The sequence below is a fragment of the Oncorhynchus mykiss genome, chromosome 8 (assembly GCF_057628025.1).
Source record: "Oncorhynchus mykiss isolate SJ-2025 chromosome 8, ASM5762802v1, whole genome shotgun sequence".
Lineage (NCBI taxonomy): Eukaryota > Metazoa > Chordata > Actinopteri > Salmoniformes > Salmonidae > Oncorhynchus > Oncorhynchus mykiss.
The window spans coordinates 70,098,930-70,113,418 of NC_143029.1; the positions used below are offsets into that span (position 1 = coordinate 70,098,930).

The 14,489-nt window shown below is 40.8% G+C and overlaps 1 protein-coding gene across 2 annotated transcripts in view; it reads right to left on the reverse strand.

Annotated features, from left to right (window-relative positions):
• Positions 1–14,489, reverse strand: part of LOC110530421 (aquaporin-4) — a 106,173-nt gene that overhangs the window by 25,851 nt on the left and 65,833 nt on the right. The window contains exon 2 of one of the 2 annotated variants that reach the window (XM_090182439.1): positions 13,419–13,504. The exons of the other annotated variant lie outside the window; for it this stretch is intronic. The gene's annotated coding sequence lies outside the window, so the exon portion shown is untranslated. The remainder of the gene's footprint in view (positions 1–13,418; positions 13,505–14,489) is intronic. 2 annotated transcript variants of the gene reach the window in all.

The following is a 14,489-nucleotide window of genomic DNA, read 5'->3' on the forward strand; positions in this document are numbered from 1 at the left end:
GTGCAGCCGCTGCAAAACATCATCTTCATCTCCCATAGCACAGGAAATAGCAGAGGGTATGATATGAGCCGAGGGCTTAATGTAGCTGTAATGTATTTACACTCTATGAGTTGCCTTTACAAACTCAGAGATTAATTATTGCCAAATTCCCAATATGATCAATATGGGGTTTGGTATTATGACTGAGCTGCATGCTGACCATGAGCATTGCTGTAGATTTGTTTGTGTACTCCAAGGCCAGCCCGTCATTCAGACATGCTCCATAGAGCTGAAGATAAACTCATTATCAATGTTGATTGTGCAAATACCACTACAATGAAGACGACAGCGATAGGGGCCTAGGGATAAACACAGTACTGCTTATAGTTCACACTGTGCCTACAAGGACTCGTTGTTTGAATAATCACTCATGTCACCAAAGTACACTGTTTAAACCATAATATCATTTTTTTTGCCCAGGTTTTAACCAAATGCACAGTAGTGTTTCAAAGTTTGGCTGAATTTCAAATGTAATTTACGTTTGTTGAGAAATCAAGCAAACAATCCAAATGTAGACATGAATCATCTGACATCTTTGCCTAGTGGGTAGTCCCCCCTCTGGCCTTAACTCACCCAGCAATAACCTCTCCTGCCCCATCCAGTGATGGCCCTGGCATGCAGTAACGTCTGCCAGCCTGGGTCTCACGTTACCGGGGCTCTCCGCTTGCCTGCGCCTGCCTGCCATCCCAGTGTAGCCAAACACCTCGTCTCAGTCCTCCACACCCCACAGCCCACCCTGCTGTTGGACGCTCAGTGGGGAAAAGTGGGTGTATGGCGCGCCCCTAGAGTAAAAATCACCTTCTTGGCGAGAGAGGACAGACAGAACCCTTCTGCTATGACAGCTATTAGATGTAATTTAGGACAGGGGTGCAGCTGTGAACCCCATGGGCGAGGCTGACTTTAGGTGTAACTGGAGGTGATTGCAGCAAACATGGAGATATAAAGCCAGAAAGAGATAATATAGGTATGTACTATAACAAGACAGACACACAGCATTATTGCTAGAGATCTCCAGAACAGTCAGTAAACCAAAGACTGTTGAAGACTGTTTCCCTCTGTGCATAGACTGATAATGTGTCACTGTTGATGGATAACGACATTGATACACAAAGGCATTATCTCCTTTAAATGTATTTGAGTCAGTGCTTAGCATTGTATATGCACAGTCAGTAACAGTGTTGTATTTATAGAATCAACCTCATACAACATCTTCTCCATCACTGCACTGAGTGGTTGTACCCTGAAACCATATCAAGGCAAGTACAGTAAACCTACAGTATGTATATTCTGCAAGCTGAATCCTATGGAGACAATGACTGCCTAAGTTAAGGACCTCATACACTGACAGTCAGTAGTTTAACAGTTGAGATGAATTGGATATGGGACAAGGCAATAGAGCCTCAATTCATTTTGTAAGAGCCTATAGCCACCTAGTGGCATATGTGTATAATCAATTATTTTATTTGGATCTAGATCAAAAGATACGGAGGATCGTGTACGGAGGATCTAGACCAGATATATTGTATTTTCTTTCTAATCTTAAGACATTCCAAAGGAGTGGGTAGCAGTGTTTTTTTAGGGGAGCAGTGTTTTTTCAATGTTATTCAAAACAGAAAGCTAACCTATGAGTGCTTTAGACTAATATTTTCATTCAAACAAAAAATATTTAGGACTATTTGCCCCCAAAAAAACTTCAGTTGATTATGCACGTCTCAGAATGAAATATTGTTTCCCACTTAACTCGAAATACAGAGAGCATAGAAACACAGCATTAAACTTCCTGCCTTTTCTCCTGGTATGATATAGTTGCAGTGAATGACCTCAAGATGGCGCAAGCGTGCTTTGTAACGCAGACACCTTTGAGGTTTCATGACCGAACTCCTCAGTCTTTAGACTAAATAATTGCTGCACGTTTTGTCCTGACCTCAAGTGATGGCACAGTTTTCACAGCATGCAGAGAGACACCAGTAGCATAGTGTTTGTCTTTCCAAATCAATCATATTTATTCTAACTGAACAAATAGCCCTAAAAATAACCTGGAGGTTGTCTCATTAACGATTTATATAGATGAGTGAATAACATTATGAGATTCACATTTAACAAATGAGTACTGCTTAAAAAACATTATGCATGACAAGACAACGGTAGTTAGAGACATTATCTTTAAAGGGATTTGCTGTGGTTTGAAAAGAAGATGCTTTGCCGCATGTGTGTGTGTGTGTGTGTGTGTGTGTGTGTGTGTGGAAGCACATAATCCACTACAGACTTTCCCATACACACACACACTCCCACTCAATTTGTGTCACCTATTTCTCTGTGAATTGTTCCAGCTCTGCCTCTCTTCAGATGGGGGTTTCTTTGCGAATGTATCAGTTTGGGGAAATTTGTGTGGGGTATACAATTGAAAAAATAACCACATATGTACTGGAGCAAGAAGCTATTTTCAAGTGAGAGTAGAGAAATAGTGAGGCCATGTTGGAGAATGTTACTGTATGAATGTCAGACAGACAGAGAGCATGAAGGTGAGTGAGAGTGGGAGAGAGAGAAAGATGTAGAGTGCTTGCAAGATACGGTGAGAGAGAGAGAGAGAGAGAGAGAGAGAGAGTGTGTGAGAGAAACAGAAATAGAGGGTCAGAGAGAGAGAGCGAGAGAGGGAAAGATGGAGTGAGAGAGAAGGGGGGAGTGTGAAATGGTCCCCAAAGTGAGTGAATGTGACAGCCTTTCACCCAGGAGAGCACTTCCACTGAGCACCCGGGCCAGCCCAGGTCACATGTCTGTCACACACATCTGTGACTAGATAAGTCTACTAAAACACTGCCACCCCAGGATAGCATCCAGCAGAACATATACACAGTCTTATATCAGGAAATACAGGGACATTAGCAAGGATGGGCAGAGCAGAATATTGTAACTAGCATAGAGAACCCATAATTAATTCTATATCAATAGTAAATAGAGTATATACTGTAGATGGATGTTATGGACAGGCAGATCAGAAGGATGTAAATATATATTTGTAATTTTTTAAAGATTTATCCGTTATTTTACTAGGTAAGTTGACTGAGAACACGTTCTCAGTGTCCCCAATCACTGCCCTGGGGCATTGGGATATTTTTTAGACCTGCGGAAAGAGTGCCTCCTACTGGCCCTCCAACACCACTTCCAGCAGCATCTGGTGTCCCATCCAGGGACTGACCAGGACTAACCCTGCTTAGCTTCAGAAGCAAGCCAGCAGTGATATGCAGGGTGGTATACTGCTGGCAAAATATAGACATTAGTAAAGATGAACAGTGTATAAAACAAAATGGAACAGAGAAAAATCAAATGTTATTGGTCACACACATATCTATCAGATGTTAAGGCTGTAGTAAAATGCTTGTGTTCCTAGCTCCAGCAGTGTAGTAGTATCTAAAAATGATTCAGAACAATACACACAAATCTAAAAGTAAAAAAATATATATAAATATTAGTTTGAGCAATGTCAGAGTGCCATTGACTAAAATACAGTAGAATAGAATACAGTATATACATATGAGATGAGTAAAGCAGTATGTAAATATTATTTAAACATTATTAAAGTGACCAGAAGGTGGACAGACCTGCGTTGTTAGAGATTTTTGATGTGTCCACCATTCCAGTGTACTTACTTCAGTCTATCATTTTTGTTCATGAGACATTTCTCGTTGCAGTTGACTTACACTCTGTCCACACTTGACTTGTGCATAATTATCAAGATAGATCTGAGCTTTCAATTAGCGCGCACACACACACACACACACACACACACACACACACACACACACACACACACACACACACACACAAAGATGCAAAGATGAAATGTATTTTAAATAACGACGTCTGTCATTGTGGGGGTTAAAACACATTGACTGCAGGCACGGTTGGACTCTTACCGAGGCTGAATTACACTCTGAGGCAACTTTCCCTCTCCCTTTTATTGTCTAAAATAATTACCTGTCAAACATGGTTTATACATAATATAGGTTACTTAATGTGCAGAGATACCCTTCCGAAATGAAATAGCCAAGGGAATTTTCCACATGGTCACTCCATTTCGCTCCCAAAATAATCATATTTGACACCACCACCGCTGAATCCTCTGGAAACGACAACAAGTTGGGCTGTCAGACCTCTTTTGCAGAGTCCTTAACCTTGAATCTTTTTGTCACTTCTCTACTTCTCGTCCCCTTTTCTTCTCTTCGCTTAAGAGATGTGATGTGTGGTTTTTAAATGGCTGCCAGAATAATACCTGTGAAATCAGGAAAGATCGTCCCTGCCTCTGAAGCTCCCTTTCTCACCATTACCTCTACAACTTCCCTTTTGTGTAGTTTTTCACGTGACACCTGCATTCCTTATCCAAGGAAAGAAGTGCTGTCTCATCCACCTGTCCCTACAGGAATAAGCCCTATTTTGCATGCACCATAAACACCAGCTAGCTACACAGTACCGTATGTACACAGAATACACACACACACTTTGTTTTAATAAAGCAGTAAAATGTAAGTTGCAAACCTTTTGCCATTAGGCTTAAAGACCCAGTGCCATTTGTAATGAAAGTCAGTAGCTGTGAAAATTAGCTGGTAATCTGTGGGTGTTGTACCATAGTTATCTGCTAAGGGCGGTCATGGTTGTGACTTTGAGCTTGGTAGCAGCTTCTGGCTTTATGGCTCTCCCTGCACAGCAGAACATCCACAGCGGGCATAATGGAATATCTACCCTTCATGATCTGTTTTTAGTCAAATGCACAAAAGTTGGTATATATATATATATATATATATATATATAAGCAGTGTCTTTAGTATCTGTGTCATGTGTGTGGCAAATGTACAAAATAAATAATCTACTTGATATAGCCTACATTATAAACTGGATGGTTCAAGCCCTGAAAGCTGATTGGCTGAAAGTAATGGTATATCAGACCGTATACCACGGGTATGACAAATCATTTATTTTTACTTCTCTAATTATGTTGGTAACCAGTTTATAATAGCAACAAGGCACCTCTGGGGTTTGTGGTATATTGCCAATATACCACGGCTAAGGGCTGTATCCAGGCACTCCGAGTTGCGTTGTGCTTAAGGACAGCCATTAGCCGTGGTATATTGACCATATACCACACCCTCTCGGGCCTTATTGCTTAAATATAAAACGTCTGTCAACATGTTGACAAGTTTGACACCAGAAGTTGTACCTGCTCTTTTTTTTATCAGAGAACAACAACATGACAGACTCTTCAAGCTATACTGTGTTCAAACGTATTTTGCAGATAGTGGGAAATGACCTACTCGGAGTGAGGCAGCATATGACTTGGTTTACTAATTAACACAACAATGCAAAATGGAATGGAGAAATATGTGTGGAGACGCAGATAAAAGAGCCTATCACCCCACTCATATTACAACTGGCTCAGATTGGAAAGACGACACAGAATTTAAACTAAATTAGCCCGATTTGCTTTGCTACACACACACACACACACACACACACACACACACACACACACACACACAACCGCTAACAAGTGTTAAATTCCTCTGGCGCCAAAGACGTGGATGTCGATTATGGCAGCCTCCCGCACCTCTCTGATTCAAAGGGGTTGAGTAAAATGCGGAAGATACATTTCAGTTGAATGCATTCAGTTGTACAACTGACTAGGTATCCCCCTCTCCCTTCCCCAATCCCCCCTCTGTAATGGAGAATGTCAATAGAACAATCTGTAAGTCGCCTCCCATCTGTCTTTACATTTACTTTGAGTGTTCCCACTGAGTGTGTATATATATTATTGTAAAATCAATGGGCATGCATCCTGTTGCTCTCTGACTACCATGTATACATACACACCATCACCTCTGAACCCTACCTCCGGCATCGGTAAATGGGTACATTTCAATTAGTATGGTAAACACACACACACACACACACACACACACACACACTCCTCAAAATACACGTGATGTAAAGCTTCACATGATCCTGCAAAGCAGTTCAGAAACCAATTCCCCTCTCAGTCTCTCTTGAAATAACTCAACAACTTCTGGTGTGTGTTTGGAGTTGAGAGGACCTGATAAATCGGGTACAAAGCAAACAGACAGGTTGCCATGGCACACAATGGCCAGCGTGGACAGCCCTGTCTCTTCGTGAAAGAGGCAAACAGAGAGCAGTGGTAGGAAACTGTGTTCTGTGTGCATTCAGCATGGTTTCCTATTGATTGGAGCCAAGGAGTGTCACAGTGTCATCCCTCCTCCCTGTCCAGGTTCACTCCCCAACTGGCTGGAGCCAAATTACTCTTAAAGAGGATGAAAAAAATACATCTAAATTAGGCTCCTGTGCCCCATGCTGCGAGGGGAGGGAATAGACTCCATTACAGGGTAGTATACTGTATTTACGAGAAGGAAAAAAAGTTTCCTCAATTAGCAGACGTTAGTCATAGCTTTCCTCTCCCCAGAGGGAATGTATCACTCACTCAAAACATCTGTCTGGTCTCTAAGCTTAGTGTACTGCTACAAATAGTCACTGATACAGTCAGTGTATGATCCTATGTGATGGTGCCGGGAAATAGCTGGGTCAATTCTCAAGTGAGAGGCGTGTAGCGTCCTCGGGGCAACAATCACAAGCAATTAGCAACACACACACACACAAACACAGATACATGCACGCACGCACGCACGCACAAACACACACACACACACAGACACTTTACCGCTAGGAAATGTTCAATTCACAATCCCCCCTCTGTAATGGAGAATGTCAATAGAACAATCTGTAAGTCACCTCCCATCCTTCTTGACCTTTATTTTGAGTGTTCCCACTGAGTGTGTATATATATATATTACTGTAAATTCAATGGGCATGCATCCTGTTGCTCTCTGACTACCATGTATACATACACACCATTACCTCTGAACCCTACCTCCGGCATCGGTTAATGGTTACTTTTTAATTAGTAATTATATTGAAAATACAGTTTTGAATTTAACATAATGAATCGATAAGGCGAACGTTATGCTAGCTCTCTGACCCACTATGAATCATCTTAATCTTAAGGCTAGGCGTCCCACTAGCGGGACAACTTCTGGTGAAACTGGAGGGCGCGCAATTCAAATAAATAATCATAGAAATTATGGATATTAAATGTACATACACGTGTTTTATAATGGTTAACTTCTTATGGCTGCAGGGGCAGTATTGAGTAGCTTGGATGAAAAGGTGCCCATTGTAAATGGCCAGCTCCACAGTCTCAGTTGCTAATATATGCATATTATTATTATTATTATTATTGGATAGAAAACACTCTAAAGTTTAAAATATGGTCTGTGAGTATAACAGAACTGATATTGCAGGCGAAACCCTGAGGAAAATCAAAACAGGAAGTGGCTTGTATTTTGAAAACTCCATGTTCCATAGCCTCCCTTTGCTCCATTTTAAAGGGATATCAACCAGATTCCTTTTCCTATCGCTTCCTCAAGTTGTCAACAGTCTTCAGACACAGTTTCAGGCTTTTATTTTGAAAAATGAGCCAGAACGATAACATTGCGTCAAGTGGTCACATGAGTTTTGCTTGCGCAACTGTTTGGACAGCCATTGCTTTTCCCTCTTCTACTGATAAAGACATTTGCGGTTGATATATTATCGATTATATATTTTAAAAACAACCTTAGGATTGATTATAAAAAACGTTTGACATGTTTCTGTGGACATTATGGAAACTATTTGGAATTTGTCTGAATTGTCGTGACCGCTCTTTCTTGTGGATTTCTGAACATAACGCGGCAAACAAACAGAGGTTTTGGATATAAAAATAATCTTTATGGAACAAAAGGAACATTTGTTGTGTAACTGGGAGTCTCGTGAGTGAAAACATCCGAAGATCATCAAAGGTAAACGATTAATTTGATTGCTTTTCTGATTTTCGTGACCAAGCTACCTGATGCTAAGTGTACTTAATGTTTTGTCGTGCGATCGATAAACTTACACAAACGCTTGGATTGCTTTCGCTGTAAAGCATAATTTCAATATCTGACACGACAGGTGGATTTCCTATATTGCACTTGTGATTTCATGAATATAAATATTTTTAATAATATTCATTGAATATAGCGCTATGCTATTCAGCGGTTGTTGATGACAATTATCCCGTTAACGGGATTGCAGCCATAACAAGTTAAAACCTCTAAAGGCTAGGGGGCACTATTTTCATTTTTGGAAAAATAACGTTCCCAGAGTAAACGGGCTATTTCTCCGGACCAGATGCTAGAATATGCATATAATTGACAGCTTAGGATAGAAAACAATCTAAAGTTTCCAAAACTGTAAAAATATTGTCTGTGAGTATAGCAGAACTGATATTGCAGGCGAAAGCCTGAGAAAAATCCAATCAGGAAGTGACTCTTATTTTGAAACCCCTGTGTTCCTATGCATCCCTATTGCCCATTGAAAGGGATATCAACCAGATTCTATGGCTTCCCTAATGTGTCTACAGCCACTAGACATAGTTTCAGGCTTTTATTTTGAAAAATGAGCGTGAATGACAACATTGCGTCAGTGGTCAGGTGGTGGCTCTCAGAGTTTGTGCGTAATAGACAAAGGCGGCCATTGTTCCTCTCGCTCCTAATGAAAAGCCAATTGTCCCGGTTGATATATTATTGAATAGATATTTGAAAAACACCTTGAGGCTTGATTATAAAAAATGTTTGCCATGTTTCTGTCGATATTATGGATCTAATTTGTAGTTTTTTTCGGCGTTGTCATGACCGCAATTTCCGGTGGATTTCTCAACAAAACGTGGACAAGAAACGGAGGTATTTCAGCTATAAAAATAATCTTTATGGAACAAAAGGAACATTTGCTGTCTAACTGGGTCTCGTGAGTGAAAACATCCGAAGCTCATCAAAGGTAAACAATTTAATTTGATTCCTTTTCTGATTTTCGTGACCAAGCTTCCTGCTGCTAGCTGGACATAATGCTATGCTAGGCTATTGATAAACTTACACAAATGTTTGTCCTGCTTTGGCTGTAAAGCATAATTTCAAAATCTGAGACGACAGGGTGATTAACAAAAGGCTAAGCTGTGTTTCACTATATTTCACTTGTGATTTCATGAATATGAATATTTTCTAGTAAGGTTTTTATCCGTTGCGTTATGCTAATTAGTGTAGTTGATGACAATTCTCCCGGATCCGGGAGGGGTAGTTTCAAGAAGTTAAAAGCTTAAAATTCTTGTTAATCTAACTGCACTGTCCGATTTATCGTAGGCTTTACAGCGAAAGCATGCCATGCGATTGTTGGAGGACGGCACCCCACATCAAAATATTTTTCCACCGGCACAGGTTTCATAAATTCACAAATAGTGATTAAATATTCAATTACCTTTTGAAAATCTTTTCATAACATTGAGTTGTTATTTTAACTGAAATGTCCAAGGTCTTCTACTCCAATTAATCCACACATAAAACGGTCAACCGAATCTTTTCTAGTCATCTTTCCTCCTTCTAGGCTTTTTCTTCTCTTTTTTTTAATTTTTTTTTTAATTTTTTTTTTTTACCATTTTTCTCCCCAATTTCGTGGTATCCAATTGTTGTAGTAGCTACTATCTTGTCTCATCGCTACAACTCCCATACGGGCTCGGGAGAGACGAAGGTTGAATGTCATGCGTCCTCCGATACACAACCCAACCAGCCGCACTGCTTCTTAACACAGCGCACATCCAACCCGGAAGCCAGCCCCACCAAAGTGTTGGGCTACACCGTGCACCTGGCAACCTTGGCTAGCGCGCACTGCGCCCGGCCCGCCACAGGAGTCGCTGGTGCGCGATGAGACAAGGACATCCCTACCGACCAAGCCCTCCCTAACCCGGACGACGCTAGGCCAATTGTGCGTCGCCCCACGGACCTCCCGGTCGCGGCCGGTTACGACAGAGCCTGGGCGCGAACCCAGGGACTCTGATGGCACAGCTGGCGCTGCAGTCCAGCGCCCTTAACCACTGCGCCACCCGGGAGGCCTTGGCTTTTTCTTCTCTTGACTTTATATTGCGATTGGCAGCTTTCATAAATTAGGTGTATTACATCCACTGACCTTGTTCGTCTGTTAGTCACCCATGTGGGTGTAACCAACCAGATGGCACGTGGGTACCTGCTTCTATAAACCAATGAGGAGATGGGAGAGGCAGGACTTGCAGATCTGCATCACAAATAGAACTGACTTCTATTTTAGCCCTTGGCAATGCAGACGCTCTTTGGCGCGTGCGAGAGTTGTGGGTGCAATAATTGAATAATATAGATTTCTACATTTATTTTGCAACGCTCGCGCACGAGACGCGAGTGGTGTTGTCAGCCTGTAAGTCTGTGTCCCTGTATCAAAACTCAGTATTCTTCCTCGTTTGGGAAGAAACAAACCTGAAACCTTGAACAAAGACTACTGACATCCAGTGGAAGCCATAGGAATTGCATACTTGGAGCTCGATTACATTTTTTACCTATACGTTCCATTGGAAGAGCATGGGCTCTCAAAAAATATATGGTTTGTCTTTGGATTTTCTCCTACCATATCTATTGTGTTATAGTCTCCTATATTATTTTAACATTTCTACAAACTTCAGAGTGTTTTCTTTTCAATGGTACCAATTATATGCATATCCTGGCATCAGGGCCTGAGCAACAAGCCATTTACTTTGGGCACGTCAGTCAGGTGGAAATTGAGAAAAATAGACCCTATGCTGAACAAGTTTTTAATTAATTAAAGAGACATGAGCTGGGCTAACTGTGCTTAGAGCCAAATGTTTTATGGCACATAACTCCCTCTTGGCCTGGCACATCTCAGAAGCCGAGCGGACCAAGCTGCTGTTCGAATGACAATTATTCCTGGTTGGTTCTGTACTGCTTCCGTGCTCTTCCATACTGGACCACCACACTATAGCACTGCTTACAGAACTAAGAATATAAATGTGACCCATTCTACTATTATAGTTAGAAGTATCTGCATTATGGTAATAATAGAACTGACCAGTGGCGACCTGTTTTGAGCCCCACCTGTTTTATTGCCTGTTTTGCATGTTATTTTTTCATTAATATGCGTCACATATCAGTTTGAATGTAAAATGTTTCAATAATAATTAATAAAGCCGCATACAAACATGGTCTCTTTTTTGCTTTCTTGCGTAAGGGAGCTCAAAATTTCAAGTGTTTCAGCCTAGCTTAGTATTTTCTGTGGTGGTGGGGCTGCCATTTATATTATCTTTTACCAGATCTATTGTGTGTTATTCTCCTACATTCCTTTAACATTTCCACAAACTTCAAAGTGTTTCCTTTCAAATGGTACCAAGAATATGCATATCCTTGCTTCAGGGCCTGAGCTACAGGCAGTTAGATTTGGGTATGTCATTTCAGGCGAAAATTGAAAAAAGGGGCGGATCCTTAAGAGATTGCTGTGCACCAGTGGAACCCATCCAACTTGAAGGAGCTGGAGTAGTTTGGCAAAAATACCAGTGGCTAGATGTGCCAAGCTTATCGAGACATACCCCAAGAGACTTACAGCTGTAATTGCTGCAAAAGGTGGCTCTACAAAGTATTGACTTTAGGGGGGTAATTAGTTATGCATGCTCAAGTTTTCCGTTTTTTTTGGCTTATTTCTTGCTTGTTTCACAGTAAAAAATATTTTGCATCTTCAAACTGGTAGGCATGTTGTGTAAATCAAATGATAAACCCCCCACAAAATCAATTTTAATTCCAGATTGTATGGCAACAATATAGGAAAAATGCCAAGGGGGTGAATACTGTCACAAGCCACTGTACATCTCAATTATCAGTCAACACCACATTTGTGCAAGTTGGCATTTTTTAAAAGGCGGTAAATTAGGTAATGAACTATTTCACTGTCAGAAAAGGCTCCGCTGATAGCAAAGTGTAGCAGTGGTAAGGATTCACTCCATGGTGCTGAAAATAAAACTCTGGGACAGCTTTATGTAGGCCCTAACAGTTTGTGGGCACAGTTTGTCACCGTTATAGTGTACTTAATGTATTATGTAGTGTTGTGTAGTGGCTTTGCTGGCATGCATCTACAATTTTTTTGTTTTTGTTTGCCCCACCAAGATTACATGCTAAAATCGCCACTGGAACTGACTATATATAGAACTAGGTTGTATATACCACCTATTCAATTTATACAGTTACAGTATAAATGGATAGTACAACATTTTATTTATTCTCGTTTACCTGACTCAATAGCAGAAGCACTAAACCTTGCTCTCAGCCTCTGCAGTGCATCAGAGGAAGTCTCTTGCAATGGGAGGGTTTCTTTTCATGACTCCAATAGCTGTAGCTCAGGAAAAAATCAAGAATATTGGCCTTAGAAGAGATACCTTTGTACCTTATTGCCTTCACAGCCTCCCCCCTATCAAAGTTTAAAATGCCATCGTCTCAATAATGACGTGTTAACCTTTCTCCCCATCTCTCTCAGGGTTTGTGTCTTCATTTTAAACCAATCACTTCTACACGCTGTTCGCCCTGTCTGCAGTGACTTTAATGTCATTAACATGAATATTGCACAAAGGATTGTGGTTAAAGGATCTCAGAGGGAAGGCTGCCAATTTAAAACACTCAGAGCCACAATGGCCCAGCTACAGACAGAGAGAGCAGTGATCTCACTGAAAATACATTAGCCATACAGCAAGACCGTAGGTTACATGACAACATACTGTACCTCGGAAAACATTATACATGCTTCGTGACATGAAACAATGAATTCATAGCCATATTCTAGGAAGCAGAGCTACAACACGATATGATTTATGAAACTATTGTGGTGAAAATGGAGTCAATTGAGGTGAAATGCAAAGTAACAGCGTACACCATCTGGATTCTCTCATTTCTAATGCACTTTCATTAACATGCCATGCTCTGTCTTCTCCTGTTATGGAGAACAATGTAAATATGTTGCTGGAGAGACATTAGCAAAGAATAGCTTATTGCTAGTGCTTTTGCGTTTTTGTAAAAAGTTAATTTGGAAAAGGTTCCCATGCAAACATAGAAGAAAGATTGCATGTAGGGGGAGTTTTATTCTAGTGTCTCATTGGACACACGTTATGTCCTTTTTTAATGCAGTCATTGTTAAGTCACTACACGCCATGTTAAGTCACTACCCGCCATGTTAAGTCACTACCCGCCATGTTAAGTCACTACCCGCCATATTAAGTCACTACCCGCCATGTTAAGTCACTACCCGCCATATTTTTCTCCCTCGTGACCAAACCCTCTCAAAGCCACACAAGGAATAACTTTAGAAAACAAAGGAGATGTCTGTCTTTGTGTCTGTGTATCACATTCTTTTTTATATCCCTTGCATTTAATTTCTCATCCTGGTCGTACCTGTATGGTCAGGCTGACTCCTCATCATCATTCTGATCGAAAGGGCTGATCTCCATATCTTCAAACTGACACTGTCCATCACAGAACTGCAAAAGCCAGAGAATTCCTCAGTTAGTGAGAGAACTGAAATAAAAGCAATCTTCTGGGCCGCGCTGCACAGCACGCAGGGCAGGCCACCTGCCTCCATCCTTCTGTAGTCTCTGACCTCTCACTCTTTCTCTTCATGGGCAGGTTGCTGTGTAAGAGAGTCACTTATTTATGTTTCATTGTGATTCATTCTTCTGTTTTCAGGGGTCTTGCTACAGATGTAGGATCTTAATTTGATCACCCTGTTGTTGCAGGAAATTTCCTGCACTGCAGGAGATGTAAACCTGTAGTGTATCCAACATTTTAAAAAGTTTCTAAACCCTTACAAAATGTCCATTAATGATAATCCACACAATAGATCACACTTCCTGTTGCTGCGGGATTATTTTTCTGCTGTGAGAAACTGGTCGAATTAAGATCCTACACCTACAGTAGTACATCTATGGGATGTGTAAGACAGTAACTTTAATATTATTTGGTACAAACATTTCGCTGTGAAACCATAATTGAATATATCATATAGCCTATTGTCTATTGAAACATGTGCTATTACCAGACAATACAGTCACAATAATAAGCTGTTATAACTCAGTTCAACCCTACGTTCTGCATTTAGGGGTAGCAATGTATGAAAACGCATTTAAATTAACATATTACAAGAGTGCCAATGATAATAATTATTATGGTAATCCATTCCACAACATGATAGTTTACAGCCGAGTCTTGGTGGAAGTGTTACAGCAGCAGAGAGGTGGGATGTGACAGTTTCCCGCATAACTACCCTAACAAACACAACATCACAGTGACATGTGTTAATAGGAAGCGACACTCTCGCCCGTTGTGAACAAGGGATGGCTTGGTGAAGACATCTCATTTGCAAGAATATTTTTGTTTCTCACCCCAGTAATCAGCTATTCATGTATTCAGTGTGACTTAGCATGAGACAAATAAGAAACCAAATGTGAAAATGTAGTTCAGGGAAAA